The sequence below is a fragment of the Lucilia sericata genome, unplaced genomic scaffold, assembly GCF_015586225.1.
Source record: "Lucilia sericata isolate MDLA Ls3-8-SP2 unplaced genomic scaffold, ASM1558622v1 Contig001970F_arrow, whole genome shotgun sequence".
Classification (NCBI taxonomy): Eukaryota; Metazoa; Arthropoda; class Insecta; order Diptera; family Calliphoridae; genus Lucilia; species Lucilia sericata.
In genome coordinates this window covers 33,618-50,870 of record NW_023995841.1, presented here as the reverse complement: position 1 = coordinate 50,870, position 17,253 = coordinate 33,618, and the positions used below count along the sequence as shown (strand labels likewise).

The 17,253-nt window shown below is 27.9% G+C and overlaps 1 long non-coding RNA gene across 1 annotated transcript; it reads right to left on the bottom strand.

Moving 5' to 3' along the window:
* Positions 1 to 545: 545 nt before the first annotated feature.
* LOC119613084 lies at positions 546 to 1,673 on the bottom strand. Its single transcript, XR_005232204.1, has 4 exons — positions 1,552 to 1,673; positions 1,447 to 1,491; positions 917 to 1,013; positions 546 to 848 (listed from the first exon to the last, which is right to left on the bottom strand). It is a non-coding gene; the product is annotated as an uncharacterized LOC119613084 (long non-coding RNA).
* Positions 1,674 to 17,253: the final 15,580 nt, after the last annotated feature.

Genomic DNA, 17,253 nt, shown 5'->3' with positions numbered 1-17,253 from the left:
CCTATGTGCAAAAAATTTATTATAGACTCAACGATAAATAAGCTCTAGGAATGGAATATTATATTAACTATATACCAACCTATAAGCAGTCGTGATTGTAGAATAGATCAATCTATAGTCTCGACTATAGATCAGTCCATAATCTAGACTATAGATCAGTCTATAGTCTCGACTTTAGATCGTTCTATAGTCTCGACTATAGATCGTTCTATAGTCTCGACTATAGATCGTTCTATACACTCAAAATATTTTGTACGTAAATTCAACTGAAAAGCCATTTTAAACAAATGAAATATCATTTAAAAAACGGACTACAAACTTTTCATTTAAATCAAAAGAATTTTTCAATTATTTTTGAATGTTATTTTTATAACTAACAAATTATGTAGAAAGAAATGTTTTTTTCAGTAATTTCAACATAAAATATTTTACCTACAAAAACAGTAAAAATGAAAAAAATTTCAGTTATTTTAACTTACAAAAAATTACCTACAAAAAAGTAATTTCTACTGTATTTTCTGTTGTTTTTAATGACAAAAAACAAACTCCCAGTAAAGTTAAACTAACTGCTTTTTCTTTGGATTTATGCACATATGTATTTATTTAATTATAGTGATATAAGAAATATCTTAACTATTTAGAAAATCGATTATTATGATAAATATAACAGATTTACATACAATATGGTAACACATCAAATGACTAATAACAATTTAAAAAAAATCGATTAAAATGATATTATTACTCCGATATCCCGAAACGTTTTAACAGCAAGTTTTTGGCCATTGATAGTTCTAGTACTTGAACAACGTGAAATTGCACACAAATAGCACAAGAATCTGAAGAAACTAAAAAGAAGAAATTTTTTTTATAAAATATGTATATTATGTAAAATTTGTGACAAATGCATACTTACGATTTAATAGCTGTCAATGCACCAGCCTCTATATTTGGTAGCAAGTTTTTGGACATTCACCTTGTATTTTAAAAAGGAATATAGAAGATTTCTAGATCTAAAAAATAAAGAATATTTATCAAAATGTACTATTAACAAAGTTTTAAAAAAGCATAACCGGTCTAGATCGACTAAATGAAGCCGATTGGTTCTGGTTATATAAATTTATTTTTGCAGATTTTATGAGGGTCAAATTGTTAATTCTAATTTCCAGTTTCGGACGACATTTTTATGGAGATGGTAGCCCGATTTTAAACAGTTTTTATAATCTTAGTCCTTACACCAAAGAAAACCTCTTTTGGCAAATTTTATAAAAATATCTTGTGACATAGACACTCGGACGGACGGATGGACGAATGTAGTAAACAATCCACGTCGATGCATTGCAAACATCAACACCAACATTAACACTTTTCAGTAAAATAGTCCAGGGTAAAATAAAATCTTAAGATATTCTAATTGGATTAAGAATTAGTATGTAGAAATCTTACCTTTAAATAACATGCAATTATAAGGAACTCACGACTTTGATGAAACTAAAACAGGCGTTTTTTATAAAATATTTTTAATAAAATGCATACTTAATGCTAACTTACCATTTATATCGCTATTATTACGCCAATTTAAAATATACATAAATCTGTATTTTATATAAAAAAAATAACAAATTGTGTTTTTTAAAATTATTTTATTATTTTCTTTGGCATTTAAAACTTTTACCGGAAATGTTTTTTTTAATTTTTTAAAAACAAAAATAATTACCAATAATATTAACTGTAAAGAAAAAAACATTTTTTTCTGTAGTTTGTTGTTTAAACAACATATCCAAAAGGTTAAAAAATATTATTTTCAATAAAATAAATGAATTTTCATTGATTTTTAACTTTACAGAAAACTTTTTGGATAAACTACAATCAGTTAATGTAAAACTTTTTTGAGTGTAGTCTCGACTATAGATCAGTCAATAGTCTCGACTATAGATCAGTCAATAGTCTCGACTATAGATCAATTTATAATCATGACTATAGATCAGTCTGCAGTATCGACTATAGATCAATTTATAATCATGACTATAGATCATTCTATAGTCTCGAATATAGATCATTCTATAGTCTCGAATATAGATCATTCTATAGTCTCGACTATAGCTCATTCTATAGTCTCGACTATAGATCATTCTACAGTTTCGACTATAGATCATTCTACAGTCTCGACTATAGATCATTCTACAGTCTCGACTATAGATCATTCTACAGTCTCGACTATAGAGCAGTCTATAGCTCATAGTCTAGACTATAGATCAGTCTATAATCTGGACTATAGATCAGTCTATAGTCTAGGCTATAGATCAGTCTATAGTCTCGGCTATAGATTAGTCTATAGTCTGAACTATAGACTGATCTATAGTCTCCGCTATAGACTGATCTATAACCTAGACTATAGACTGATCTATAGTCTCGACTATAGACTAATCTATAGTCTCGACTATAGACTGATCTATAGTCGAAACTTGAACTGATCTATAGTCTCTATTATAAAACAGTCTATAGGCTAGACTATAAATCAGTCTATAAACTCGACTATTGATCAGTCTATAGTCTCGACTATTGATCAGTTATATCAGTTATAAAACAGTCTATAGTCTAGACTATAAATCAGTCTATAATCTCGACTATAGATCAGTTCATAGTCTCGACTATAGATAACTTCATAGTCTCGACTATAGATCACTTCATAGTCTCGACTATAGATAAGTCTATAGTCTCGACTGTAAATCATCCTACAGTCTCTTCTATAGATCAGTTTATAGCTCCGATCTTAGATCAGTCTCAACTATAGCTCAAACTTTAATCTCTTATAACATTCAAAATGATACAAACCTTTCAACAAACTTAACTTATTCCGCTGATATGCAAATGCCCAATATAACTCCATGATATAATATAGAATTTTTCTCAACCCCTAAATATATACATCAAAACAACAACGTTACCAATGACTCCAATGCAAATACAAGATAAATACGTTTTGTTTTTTAAACACTCAATCACACTCACTCTCAAATATAAATCCTTATAAAAGCAATAATGAAAACTTTATAAAAATCCCTCCAACACAAAAAAGGTCTATGGTAAATAGAAGATTTCTTATATATGCTAAAATTTTTTAACAAAAAAAAAAAAAAAAAAAACAACTGCCACTTTCTTCTTCACCGCTATTCTAATTTTCCTTTAAATTTTTATGGTATATTGAAAAATAAACCATCATAAAAATAAATTCAGTGTTGAAAAGGCATTAACCTACATTTTGCCATGCAAACGATGGTATTAAGAGAAATGGGCAAAAAAAAAACACTTTTAATATAGAACTGAAGAAATAAGTTTTAATTAAAAATCCAATATTTGTTAAATAAATACGAAAAACTAAGAAAGGAAATGCTAAAGCTTTTAACCATTAGCAAGTAAACGGGAGAAAGAAACAATAATTTTTAGGAATTCCATCAATAATAAATTAAATAAAATACAGAAAATGAAAAAGAAATCAAACATTAATTTAACAAAACTTTAAAAAAGTAAAGCATATTTTTAGGTGCCATTAAATAACTTTTTATCTAACATATTTTCCAGCATTTTGTTAATTTTATATGTTTTATTTGTTTTTTTTTTTTATATCTTTCTGTATATGTTTATGATATTAATAAAAACTTAATTATTGTTTAAACAAACTTTTTAACAAGTTTACTTTTCATAATATTATTTAAAATTTATTTGTCTGTAACCCTTTTTTCTTGCGCAAACATTAACATATTACAATTTACCCTTGTTTTATCTGGTTTATTGTGTGATTTTTTTTTTCGTTTTTGTTTCTGCTACCCCCAACCACAAAATTGTTTAGTTATCAGTTGGAGTAAATCTTTAAATTACATAAAACTTTTACACACACATACACACACTTCCATACATACAAACATTCCGTAAAGCATATTAAACCCTTGTGGCAAACAGCAAAACACCAGCAGCCACAATGTTAGAACCGCCATATACTGTGGTGTTTGTTGTTGATAATGAAATTGTAAATTACTTTAAACAAAAAAAGTTATAACAAAATTAATATTATTTCAGATAACAGAAATACTATTACTTTACGTTTAAATGCTGCCGCTATGGAATATAGAATAGTCTATAGCCTGGGCTATAGAATTGTATATAAGCAGTCTGGATTATAGTCTGGAATATTGAATTGTCTGGACTATAGAAAGTCTATTGTCTGGAAAATTGAATAGTCTGTAGTTTAGACTATAGAATAGTCCGTGGCATGGACTATAGAATAGTCCATGGTCTGGACTATAGAATAGTCCATGGTCTGGACTATAGAATAGTCTATGTTCAGGACTATAGAATAGCCCATGGTCTGTACTATAGAATAGCCCATGGTCTCGACTATAGAACAGCCGATGGTCTGGAATGGTATATAGAATAGAATATAAAATAGCCCAGGGTCTGGTCTATAGAATAGTTCATGGTATGGACTATGGAATAATCTATAGTTTGGACTATATCATAGTCTAAAGTATGGACTACAGAATTGTCTATAGTCTGGAATATAGAATAGTCTATAGTCTGAACTATATAATAGTCTATAGTCTGGACTGTAGAATACTCTATAGTCTATAGTCTAGACTATAGAATAGTCTATAGTCTGGGCTATAGAATAGTCTATAATCTGGACTATAGAATACTCTATAGTCTGGACTATAGAATAGTCTATAGTCTGGACTATAGAATAGTCTATAGTCTGCACTATGTAATAGTCTATAGTCTGGACTATAGAATAGTCTATAGTCTGGACTATAGAATAGTTTATAGTCTGGCCTATAGAATAGTACATTGTCTGGACTATTGAATAGTCTATAGTCTGGACTATGGAACAGTCTATAGTCTGGACTATAGATTAGTCTATAGTCTGAATCTGGACTGTAGAATAGTCTATGGTCTGAACTATATAATAGTCTATAGTCTGGACTAGAGAATAGTCTATAGTCTAGACTATAGAAAAAGGCTAGTTTGTAGTATAGAATACTCTATATTCTGATCTAGTGGAACTCGTTAAGGGAAATAATAAAATACATATTTTTATAATTTCTCTGTAGTTTTTCTGTAAACTTTTCAAGATAAACAAATAAAAAACAATAAACTACTATAGCCCCAAAAGTATGCCTTATACACAATTGATTTATTAACCCTCAAAAATATGCTTTATAAATCCTCTATAATACTACATAATAAAAAAGTATTTTAAAAGCAAAAAAACATATTGCCACAAAACTACTACTGACCTTGTCAAGATGAAGGAAAAATGTTTTTTTTATAAAAAAAAAACATATTGTATTTTTATGTTGATACTACTTTTTTTGTAAAGCTTTCATTATATATTGTGAGTTTTAAACATAACAACCCCCAAAATGCAATTTTAAGCAAATCAAAGTAGGTCACTAACACATACACAAAAAAACACAAATACATAAACATATACATGTAAATACATATACAGGGGCTTTTCTATTATATACATAAGAAAATATTTAGTTTGTATACTTGTATACAGCAGAGTAATGCCACGTATTTGAGCCCCTATAATCTACGAAAAAACTTAATTTTTCATGTATCATCATGCACAACCAGCCATGGATACAAACATAAGCAGGCATTTACTTTAGTTCTTCTATGTATAAAACCGTTAAGGAGCAAGGTTTCGGAAAGGGAGGCTACGAAATATAGTTTGAGCAGAACCGAAACAAACATCGAAAGTAAACCAGGTCAAGCGTATTTACAGTTAAAACTATGTGGAACAAGGCATTTTATATAGTTATATACAGACAGCATACATATTTTTTGAAAGTGCATACATATGCAGTTATGTATGTATAAAGAAGTATGTATAACAACGAAATACATATTGTTGAAAGTATACATGAAATTATATATAAAATTATATGCACATTAAATTTATTTTAATAACTGAAATTATGTTAAGTAAAGTTTTTATAAAGAAAATCCTTTGGCATTGTGATTTTGTTTTTTTTTTTTTTTTTTTTTTGAAAAAATAATTACTTTTGTATTGTTAAAAGCATTTGATTAAAGTAAATTCAAAGCCATGGCAAAACATTTATTTAACATACATACATTTTTACTATAGTTAAGTTGTTGTATTTACCTTTACACTTAAATATTACAAACACTTGCAGGTAATTGCATTTTTTTTTAGGTTGGAAAAGGTCGCCACAATGGCAATTATTTTCTAGTTTTGTTAATTGTGGTTTAGTTTTTATTTTACGTTTCTGCTCTTTTACTTGTAATTACTTTGATAAAACTGAATTTAATTGTTCGGGCTTTGTAATTGAAATGTTTTTAATTACCTATGGCATTTCTTGTGGAAAATGTAGTTTTTAGTGTGGCATTCTTCTTTCTTTACTGCTTTTTCTTTTTATAAGATCATGTTTGTCATGTTATTTGGGGAATTTTTACGACAATGTCGTCATAAAACTAAATATTATTTAGATTAGCAGGTTAATAGTTATGTAAAGAATGCATGTACATAAAGGTTTAGTTTTATGTCAGTAGCTAAAGCATACTTTTAGGAGGTGTTATAAAGAGAATATGGTTTATAAATTTTATTTAATGAAATTTTATATACATCTAAGAGCATTCTATAGGTCAGACTATAGACTATTCTATAATATAATACTATTCTAATATACAGTCGGGACTATAGAATAGTCTATAATTAGGACTATAAAATAGTCTAACATCTAGACTATTTTATAGTCCAAACTAATAACTATTCTATAGCCCCGACTGTATACTATAATATAGTGCAGACTGTAGACTATTAGTCTTGAGACTGTGGACTATTCTATAGTCGAGACTGTGGACTATTTTATAGTCCAGACTGTGGACTATTCTATAGTCCAGACTGTGGACTATTCTATAGTCCAGACTGTGGACTATTTTATAGTCCAGACTATGGACTATTCTATAGTCCCGACTATGGACTATTTTATAGTCCAGACTATGGACTATTCTTTAGTCCAGACTATGGACTACTCTATAGTCCATACTATGGACTACTCTATAGTCCAGGCTATGGACTATTCTATAGTCCAGACAATGGACTATTCTATAGTCCAGACTATGGACTATTCTATAGTCCAGACATGGACTATTCTATAGGCCAGACTATTGACTATTCCATAGTCGAGACTACGAGTTATTCTATGGTCCAAACTATGGACTGTTCTAGATTATAGACTCCCGATTGTGTACTATAATATAGTGCAGACTGTAGACTATTAGTGTTGAGACTATGGACTATTCTATAGTTCAGACCGTAGACTATTCTATAGTCCAAACTGTAAACTATTCTATGGTCCAGACTGTAGACTCTTCTATAGTCCAGATTATAGAATATTCCAAAGTCAGACTATAGACTATTCTATAGTCAAACTATAGACAATTCCATAGAGCATTCTATAGTGCAGACTGTAGACTATTCTATACTCGAGACTATGAACTATTCTATGGTCCAAACTATGGACTGTTCCAGACTATTCTATAGACCAAACTATAAACTATTTTATAGTCGATACTATAGACTATTCTAAAGTACAGACTATAGACTATTCTATTGACCACTCTATGGACTATAATATATCCCATTCTATGGACTATTCTATACTCCAGACTATAAACTGTTCTATAGTACAGGCTACTCTATAGTCCAGTCCGTAGACTATTCTATAGTCCAGACTGTAGACTATTATATAGTCCAGATTATAGACTATTCCATAGTCAGACTATAGACTATTCTATAGTCTAGACTATAAGTTATTCTATAGTACAGACTATAGACAATTCCATAGTAAAGACTGTAGACTATTATATAGTCCAGTCTATAGGCTATTGAATGTTCCAGACTATATACTATAATTTAGTCCAGTCTATAGACTATTTTATAGTCTAGATTATAGGCTATTCTATAGTCCAGACTATAAACTATTCTGCTGACCAGAATATAGACAACTCTATAGTACAGACTATGGACTATTCGAAAGTTCAGACTATAAACTTTTTGTTAGTCCGGAAAACAGACTATTCAATAGTAAAATTATAACCTATTCTACAGGCAAGATTATTGACTGTTCTATAGTGCACACTGTAGACTATTCTACAGTCGAGACTATTGACTATTCTTCTAAATATAAAAAGTATCAAAAGAGTGTCAAAAGGAAAAATACACAACAACTAGAAAAATAACAAATTTATGCCAGATTTTCAGGTATATTCGACTGCTGTGGACACGAACCGAGACAATTTTTATTATTGAATTATGACATGTCACTGATTTAAATCGAAGTCTATCCTTAGGCTAAAATATAAATTTTCAAAGAAAACAATATTTATTAAGAAAATCATATTTGACCCAATTGTTGCTGATTTTATATGCATTTAGCTGAACGCCATCATTGCCAACTTATTGTTTGTCATAGTTTAAATAATAAAAAATACAAAAAAATATATACATATATATGTATGTATATAAAAAAATACAAGTTTATGCAATTCATTATTTAATTTTATAAAAATAACATATACATAAACATATAAATATGTATAAAACTATGTATACATAGCCTTGTATAAAGACAAAGTAATTGCAAAGCAATCAAACCAAACAGCAAACTGCAAGGCAGCAAGTGAGAGAGAATAGCAGCAACAACGACAATAACAAAAATAATAATAATAATGAAAATAAAACAAAGTTTGGAAGGAAGTAAGCTACACAACTGGGTCATCAGCATATAAAAACAAGTACATTTATGTATATGTATAGTAGTAGCAATAGCAAACAATAGTGAAAATATGCATATATGTTTGTGGAACAAACTATATAGGGGTTAGAGCGAAATGACACAATTTTTAAAAGCGACTGACAGATATACAACCTTGTAACTATACAACAAGAATATGAGTGACTAACTGAAAACCCCCAAATGGGGTTTTGCAAATAAGAAATGAAAAAACCCCAGAAAATAGAGCAAAACTAATTAACAGCAATAATTAAATTATAGCTCAGTCATTGGTTAGTTAAAGAAGACAAGAAAATAAAATAAAAAATCAATTAATTTTTAGTTTAATAGAAGAGAATTTAAAATAAATAAAAAACTTTTAAAATTAACTTTAAAGTTACTTTATTAACTTATTACTAAGATAAAACTAAACTGACCCAATTTAACAACACCTAAACATAGGCTACACTAAACAAACAACTTACAGTTTTAAGCTATAAAGTATTTTATTTTTATTTTTACTAGCTAAAGTTATAAAAACGAAAACTTTATGAAGAAAAAAAGTTTAAGTGTTCACAACATCCCTCTTAAAGCCTAGAGGTTATAAAAAAAGAACAAAAACTTGCAACATTTGCTAATACATACAAAACAATGTATCTATCTATCTTTCTATTCCCTTGGATAATGCTAAAAGTAAACACATACATACATATAAGTATACCACACAAATAAAAATAAACTACTGCCTAAATGTAGGCCACACACACCAACAGAGAACACATGTTTTATTTATCGATAACTAGGTAATAAAAATAAAACTTCTTTTTTGTATTTAAATAATTTAAATTCCTTAAACAAATACAAAATAAAATTTATGTATTTTAAATTATTGCTATAATGTTAGCTAAAAGAAAATTTTCCATAAAATTAATTTTAAATAAGTTTTTACATAAATATAATATTTAACAGCTACTACGGTTTCAACACTTCAGCTTGTTGAGAATGAAAAAAATAACTAAAATAAAGAACAAAAATTCCAAATCCAATTTAAAACATCCTCCCCCTTCCTCTAGCTGCTTTTCTTTTCAACAGCAGACAGGCCTGTAATTTGTTGTTGGTTGAAAAAATATTCATGAAGATTTTGTTTAATGAACCATTAAACGTGTCTGCATATTTTTTAAATAAATTTTTTTCTGTGGAAAAAAAGGGAAGAAATTTTGTAAATTTATAATTCTGGAATATTTATAAGACACATTTTTTAATAATAATATTTTATAAATATTACTATTTCTCATTATATTCTGAAGTCCTCTGATGGCAAAAGTATCATATAACAGACAACTATAATGTATAATTTAGATTAGATTGAAAGGACCAGATATATTACATGAAATCTGAAGAATTACCTTAAGTCCAATATTCCGGTGTTCCTTATGAAGACAAAATATCGTAGTTCCCTAGAATTTTCCAATCAGTGTTTCTAAGGGATGCAGTAACTGGAATAACAAAAATTCCATTATATTGGAACTAACTTTTACGAGAAGAGTACTAAAAAAAGTACCAAAAGGGGTACAACCTATCAAAAAAGCATAATAGGAAATTATATTAAAAAGTATTAAAAGTGGAAAAGTACTAAATTGTATAAAAACGTTCCAAAACTTATAAAAAACAGCCAACTAGTTCAAACGTTATGCTAGACTGTCAAAAATAGTAAAAAATTGTTACTAAAAATATCAAATATGAAAAAGTACTAAAAAGTAAAAAGTACTAAATAGTAAAAAGTAAAAAGTACCAAATAGGAAAAAACATAGCAAAAACAGCGAACTGGAAATAAAATTTTATGCTAGAATGTCAGATTATGTTAAAAAGTAGCAAAAGTGAAAAAAGTACTAAATTGAAAACAGTAGTAGTAAAAAGTACAATAAGGGAAAAACATATCAAAAACAGCAAACTGGAAGAAAATTTGATGCTAGATTGACAAATTCTGTTAAAAAGTAGCGAAAATAAAAAAGTACTAAATTGAAAAAAGTAATAAAAAGTACAGTAAGGGAAAAATATATAAAAAACAGCAAACCGAAGAAAATTTGATGCTAGATTGACAAATTATGCTCAAAAGTAGCAAAAGAGAAAAAAGTACTTAATTGAAAAAAATTATCAAAACGTATAAAAAACAGCAAACTAGTAAAAATGTTATGCTAGACTGTCGAAAAGAGCAGAAAAATAGTAAAAATTTGTTAGTAAATGTAACTAATATGAAAAAAGTACTAAATACTAAAAAGTACCAAAAGGGTAAATACATCAAAAACAGCAAACTGGGAATAATATGAATATAGATTATCAAATTATGTTAAAAAGTAGCAAAAATTAAAAAAGTACTAAGTTGGAAAAAAGTACTAAAAAGGGAAAAAATAGCAAACCGGGAATAAAATTTGATTTTAGATTGTCATATATATGTATATTAAAAAGTACCAAAATATTAAAAAAAGTATTACTAAAAGTACCAAATATGGAAAAAGTACTAAATAGTAAAAAGTACCAAAAGTGGAAAAACATTTAAGAGAACAGCAAACTAGGAAAGAATTGGATGCTAAATTGTCAAATTATATTAAAAAGTATCAAAAGTGAAAAAGTACTAAATCGAAAAAAGTACCAAAACCTATACAAATCTGCAAACTAGTAAATAGTGAGCGCAATGATAAAACATTTTTATTAAAAGTACCGAATATGAAAAAAGTACTAAAAGGTAACAGTAATAAATTAAAAAAGTATCAAATTAAAAAGGTCCCTAATTAAAAAAGTACTAACATAAAAAAAACATACTAAAAAAAATCAACAAAATAGTTAAAACTTGATGTTAATTATCAAATTCCTTTTAAAACTACCAAAAGTGACAAAGTACTAAAAGTCAAAAAAGTACTAAATTTAAAAAATGAACAAAAAAGTATTAAAACCAACAAATGCTGGACTGCCAAATTACATCTAAAAATACTAAAAACTAAAAAAGTACTAAATAGTAATAAAAAGTACCAAAATAAGAAAACATCGCTAAACATTCATATGGATAAAAACCCCTGAAAAATAATAAAAAAAAATTGTTTCTAAACTATCAATTTAATAAAAAAAAAGTAATAACAATTTAAAAAGTACTTAATGAAAAAAAAGACCAAATTACAAAAATACAACAAAAACGAGGAAAATATCATTAAAAATAGAAAAAAAGTTTTGCAAAGAGAATGTACCAAAAGAGCAAATTAACTTTTAGATTTTAAGATTTTTTATCCTTTTTTAAGAATGTAACAAATTCTATAAAATTTCCTTTTAAATTAACATTTTAACAAATATTTCATGACTTTTCTTCGCCTATTAACACTTTATTCAATTGCATATAAAATGTCATTTAATTTACAATGTAAAATGTTATTTTCATTTCTCTATATAGTTTATGTACAATATTTTCCAAAAGCATATATTTTATGTTAAAGCATACATACTGAAAAATGTTCTATATATAATACGAAAATAAATTGATAGACTTTTGTTGTTCATTTTGTTGGTATTTGCTGCACAACATAAAATTCCATTACTTCCAATGACCCATTTTTTCATAGTGGGAATATGTGACAGACTAACAAAAATACTCACCCCCTTAAAAAAAAAGAACTTTATAAAAGACAAGTATCCTTGATAATAACAAAAACAACTTTTAACTCCAGAGCTAAAAGCAAAAGAATACCGAAAAAAAACTCTATTAGAAAAAGAGAAAATTATCTAAAATACTCTTAAGTTTATAAAGATAAAAGGTAACTGTAATTGGGAGAGTAAACAACTCAAGGATATTATTACTCTTGAGCTTTATTTAACAACCTATTTGAGTTCTTTTTTTATAAAGAGAGAGTGAAGCAAATTCTGTGAGAACATAACGGTTTCGTTTATTTTACTCAAGGAAGTTTTTACTCTTGAGTGAAACTCGAATTACCGTAAAAAATAATTATCTTTGCTTTATGTTATAACTTTTTATTCCTTTTATATCTTTATCTTTAATTGCGAGAGCTTCCAGAGTTAAATTCTCTTTATATAATTGAGAATTTAACTTTTTTATTTATATCACTCAAACAGTTATTTACTCTTGAGTGAAATGTTAATTACCGTTAAAATAACAATTCTCTTTTGTTTATTTTTAAGCTCTTGTCTTATATTTACTTAATATTTTCAATGTTATTGTTATTGTTGAGAGCATAAATACTTTTTCTTTTATTTTTTTATATACATAAGTGAAAATGATGCTCTGTTTTGCTTTACAGATACATACACAAACAAACACATATACATGTGTAAATATGTCAGCTGTACATACGTTTATGTATTTGACCTAATTTCTGCTATTCTTTGGTTTCATATATAAAAAAAAGAAATGAAAAAGCATCAACTTCACATGATATTTATTTAAGTATGTATGTATGTATGTAATGTATGTGTAATGTTTTCAGGTCCTTTGTGTATATCCTTATGCTACACTATACTCTCATATATACACTTGAAATTCCATACAAATATCCTTGGAACTTAAATACTATACACAAACACACACACAGACACACATACTCACAATCAAGTAAATTGTTTAAGGGGGATGATGATAATGATGATGATGATGTTGTTGATGGTGTTTGGAATTTAAGAATAAAATAAAGAAAATCCTTTTTAAAGCAAAATAACTTAGAGCTATATATGTATGTGGTATCCTTAGAGTAATATATGTTTGAATTTAAGCCGCAATCTAGGGAAGAAATTCATACATACAAACACACTCACAAACAATCTAATTTAAGTAGTAATATATGTTATTTTTCCGTTTTACTATTGTTGAAAGTTGTTAGTAAAGTTGTTGTTCGACAAAGATCAAAGCAGAATAAAAAAACAGAAGAAATATTGTTGGTTGTTTTTTCCTTTTGTTTTATTACAAAAAATACAAAATTGCCTTATTATGTCAGCCAACGGCAGTAGTAGTATATCATTATATACAAACATATTTAGTTTTACTTTTTCCTCTAATATTTTATGTCTATTAAAGGATATTTTTTTTTTTGGTTTTTCTTTTTGGTCAAATAATAGGAAAAAATGCTGAATTAGGTAAATTTGTTGGAAATTCATTGAAAATAAAAACTAAAGGAAATAAAACACAGTCTTTCCTGTTGAGGCTTTAAGTAGCAGTATGAGAGTATTTTTGGTGTTATTTTAATATAGCCCTGGCTATAGACAAGACTACGGTCCAGAATATAGTCCAGACAAGACTGTAGTCCACATAGACGGGACTACAGTCCAGAATATAGACGAGACTATAGTCAAGACTTCATACTATAGTGCAAACTATAGTCCAGACGATAGTCTGGTCCAATCTATAGTCCAGACTATAGTCCTGACTATAGTCCTGACTATAGTCCAGACTATAGTTCTGACTACAGTCCAGACTATGGTCCATACTATAGATAAGACTCTACTCCAGACTATAGACAAGATTCTAGTCCAGACTATAGACGAGACTCTAGTCCAGACTATAGACGAGACTATAGACAACACTCTAGTCCAGACAAGACTATACTCCAAACTATAGACAAGACTCTAGTCCAGGCAATAGTCCAGGTTATAGACTATAAACAAGACTCTAGTCCAGGCTATAAACAAGACTGTAGACAAGGCTATGGTCCAGACTATAGACAAGGCTTTAGTCCAGACTATAGTCCAGGCTATAGACAAGACAATAGTTCACACTAAAGACAAGACTATAGTCCAAACTATAGACAAGACTCTAGTCCAGACTATAGACAAGACTCTAGTCCAGACTATAGACAAGACCCTAGTCCAGACTATAGACGAGAATATAGTCCAGATTATAGATGAGACTATAGTCTAGGCTATAGACGAGACTATAGTCCAAACTACATATATACGAAACTATAGTCCAAACTATATACGAGGCAATAGTCCAGGTTATAGACGAGACTATACTAGACTGTAGTCTAGACTAACTATAGATGATACTATATTCCATACTATAGACGAGACTATAGCCCATACTATAGACGTGACATACTGAGTACATACTGTAGACAAGACTATAATCCGGACTATAGACTAAACAATACTCGTGTCGAATATGGTAACTGAAATAACAACAACATTTTGGATTTGTATAGATCCAATGACGTCACAGCCTTTTCCGAAACTTAAGTTTTCAAAAGTAAATCAAATAGTTTGAATACCCCCAAAAAACTCATTCAAGTAAATTTCTCTAAAAACAACGGGGCGTATAAGTGTTTTTAATAATTTTCGAACATAAATTATTAAGTATACGTTCCGTATACGCAGTAAGTAAAATCGCAATAGTTTTTTTTTTTTCTTGTTTTATTACATACTTTCTTAATTAAAACATATTGAAACCACTTACAGCTATAATAAAATAAATAAAATATAAACAATTAATATGAAAACATACATATATGTATACAAAAAAAACCTATATAGACACAAACACATACTTAAATATTTATAACACTTAATACTTATACATAAACAAGCTAACACAAGAAAAAAACAAAAAGAAATAAAGAAAACACGGAAAGAAAATAAGCAAAAAAAAAAAGAACCCGGAAATAAAAACATACTACATCTGTGTTAAATGGCTGCTCTCATAAACAAATGCTATAACATACAACAACATAATGATTTAATGTGTGGGTGTTTAGAAGAAGGTTTCAGTTCAAAAGAGTATGAGTATGTCAAAGTTTCTTGTTATTGCTGTTGTTTCCGAAGGTATTAAGTTAACAAAATTGTGTATAAATCTTAAATCTCTTGTCTTTAATTGTGGTCATAAATGCATTTACTTTCATTTTCTACTTAGAATGTTTTCCTTTTATCCTTTTCCTCTTTCGGTTTTAAAAAGCAAGATTTTGTTACACTTTAACTTTGTTTTTTCGGCTGGTTTTCGGTTTTGCTATTTTGAACATTAATTTTAACCTCAAATAGGGATAATAAAAGACATTATGGTTAAACTAATTGCCAAAAAACATGTTAAAAAGGGAATATGTATAGGATGGTTTTATGGGTTGTCGAATAAAGGGCGGCATATTTACTTTAGTTATACATAAGTAGAGATTACTGTCTTGGCTTCTATACCTTTTAGCGGAGAGTTAAGCATTAAAGTTGAAAAAGTTTTTAATAAAAAAGTTATTTATAGGTCAAGCTAAAGGGATAATTCATATATCACAAAGTTAACTAAGAGGACAACTCTTGTTTAATGAAAAATTATACTAATTTTGGGTTTTTTAACCATTTTAAAGTTTAAAAATAGTAAATAATTGCATTTTAAATTAATAGTAACTGTACTACCTTCATATTACTGCTCTCTTTCTTATTGGGTAAGGCCGTAGTCGATAAAACAGCGCTTAAGATAAACAATCAAATTTAGCAAATTTTCTAAAGATTGTCAACTTTGAAGCACTTTCCTTGTTAAATTAGAAAGAAAATATAGACTTATTATATATCATTGTAAAGGGAATTATGTCTTCTATTTGAATATATAATATATTTTCAATAATTAAACAAATTATAAAAGACTTTTTTGTACAAAAGATAAAAAATGTGTTCTACTTCCATTAAACTTAAAAAGCGAAGCATATTTCTTAAAATTAGCCCAAGGAAAAAGATTTTGACACATGATAGAAGAAACTTAATAAAATTTAACTTTATTTAGAAAATAATATTTAGCAATTTAAAATCAATTTCTCTTAAAATAAAAAATTCTTTACAAATCTAAACTTTAACCTAAAATTGCTATATAAATAAACATTAACCCACTCTTGTCATTAATAAAAAACATCAGAAAATTTTTTTCAAGTTTATATTTTCCATATAACTCAAAGTCCAAAGCATCATTCACACTTTTTAGCAGTCAAACAAAAATTTGCATTTTCTATGCAAAAAAAAAAAAAAAAAAAAAATTCTATATTACTACTACTTGCTTAACCTTGAAAAATTTTTACAAAAAATTTTTATATTTAAGCACTAGTATTGACATACTTTTTTTTGCTATATTTGACACAAAATGTGTATAAAATATAAACGCAAACACACTAAAAATCAACAAATTACGAAAAATCTCGAGAAAAGTGGGTCAACAGCAACAGCAGGCAGCCTCAACATGAACATTATCATCAACAACATCATCATCATCGCCAACAAAAAAGCCAGCCATAATCATCAGTAGCATCATCATAGCAATGCGTTGCAAATACGAAAATAAAGTGTCATGCAAATTAGAAATGTCATTAAAATAAAATGCATAAATAACAACAAAATAAATTACTAACACGCAGTATAGAGAAAAACAAACTAAACAAAATAATGCATGCTTGCCTATAAAAAATAAACAAAACATACTTTTAGGAGTCTAGAA